This window comes from Eupeodes corollae, chromosome 1 (assembly GCF_945859685.1).
Source record: "Eupeodes corollae chromosome 1, idEupCoro1.1, whole genome shotgun sequence".
Taxonomy (NCBI): Eukaryota; Metazoa; Arthropoda; class Insecta; order Diptera; family Syrphidae; genus Eupeodes; species Eupeodes corollae.
This window is the reverse complement of record NC_079147.1, coordinates 88,150,558-88,152,425: the sequence shown is the minus strand read 5'-3', so window position 1 is coordinate 88,152,425 and position 1,868 is coordinate 88,150,558.

Genomic DNA, 1,868 nt, shown 5'->3' with positions numbered 1-1,868 from the left:
ACTTCAGGCATGAGGTTACAGTGGATATGGATGTCTAAAAGTCTCTCTGGTTTGTTCATATCCCCATTTGAGGTTATTATGGAATAATTTGCAAAGGTGTGGTATTACTAAATCTATGCCCTTTTTTAGCATCATAGAAAAGTTGCCGCCCGGATCTGGCATTCGGAATAGTAAGAAGGATCTTATGACCCATCTATCTTATCCATTGTTATAAAACTGACCGGTAGTAAACTTTAAGAGTAAGTTGATAGCTCTGATTCGTTTTTAATATAAATGCAGAACAGGAAGTTGGTATCTACCATGAGTTCAAAGTTTTCTCGACTCGGGCCTGACTTTTTGGTACATTCTATTTCGTCATGGAATTTCTCCAAGCGCTTCTTTTAGGAGTACCAACCACCGTCGACTCTAGTGCATTTTGCAACATTGAAAAGTTTTCTTGTTTCTTTTCTTATGTTGCCAAGCTCATTAGTCCACCAAGTTTGTTTTTCTCTCAACGTTCTTCGAATTATCTGTGAACTTTCTGCACAAAGGGCGCTTCAACATAGGTAGGCAAATCGTCTGTCAACAAAATAAAAAGAAAAGGACCTAAAAGACTACCTTGTGGAATTCGGGAGTTAACTTGTTTAATTTGCAACCATTAAAAAGTACAGAGTATGAACTATCAACTAAATAAGAACTAAACCATTTTAGGAAACGTTCGCTTAAGTCCAGCTTTCCCAATGTTTAGAAGGAAAACTCGATGTGAGAGATTGTCAATCGCTTTACTAAAGTCAGTCTCATTTGTAATGATTACAAATATAGCTTTTATAAAAATAAAACAATTACTTGTTATCAGCTGACACTTAAAGTTTAAAAATTAAGCAATATTACGATGAAGTACTTCTAATGACATTTTTAACGGACAAAGTTAAAATAATAATAAATCGAATATTAGTGTAGTGTGGTTAAAATATTGGATCTATTAAATGTCATCTACAAATTCTGTTATGAAAGTAATTGAAACATTCCTGGACAATTTAGATCGATTATGAAATTCCTATTATGTGGTTACTTTAAGCTACATTTCTTTGGCAATTAATTGAACAAATCAGTCACATTCATGCAACATTGTCAAAAATATTTTAAGCCATGAATTTTGATTAAAAATAGTAGAATTTATTAAATTTCCCTCTTCCGATGGGTGTCTGTCTGTCCTCGCCAATACAGCCTATTCAGCCAATTGATTTCCAACTTGGAAATTAAAGTTTTTAGGCTATTTTTAACTGCTTTTGTTGCTTGTGTTTTGGCTTCGGAATCAATCCTCAGAGCTATTCTCGCTCATATATGTATTTCAGTTGAAAGTCTGACATTTACAAAAATTTACCGCTTAACTTTCCTACAACGCAAACAAATTGTTAAAACCTACTACAAAAATGGTGATTCTGCTACAGCCACATATCGTGTTTTAAGAGGAAAATCTGGTTTACTAATAGTCCAACTACGCAAGCAATTAGCGAAATTTTGAAGAAATTTTAAGAGTCGTTCCAGTTCACACAACAACTGAAGCTAGCTGACCATTCATAACGTCGTAGATACGACAAGAATCCTCAAGTAATTGAAGAGAGGCCATTACATCCACAAAAATGGGCTGGGACGCAACCCACACTGATAATTTCCCATTCCGTCTGTCGATTTGTCTTGTTTAAAAGCTTGTATCTTTGTGTATTGTTAAAAGAGTTGTCAGTGGAATTATTCTATACAATTTTTAAATTACCAACAATATTTGGCATAAAATGAAATAGTTTGATTTCAAAATCTATTTTTGCTGACGAGATTTTTAGTCGAAAACTAATTTTTAACAATTTCAGTAGCATTTCTTAAAAATTTGT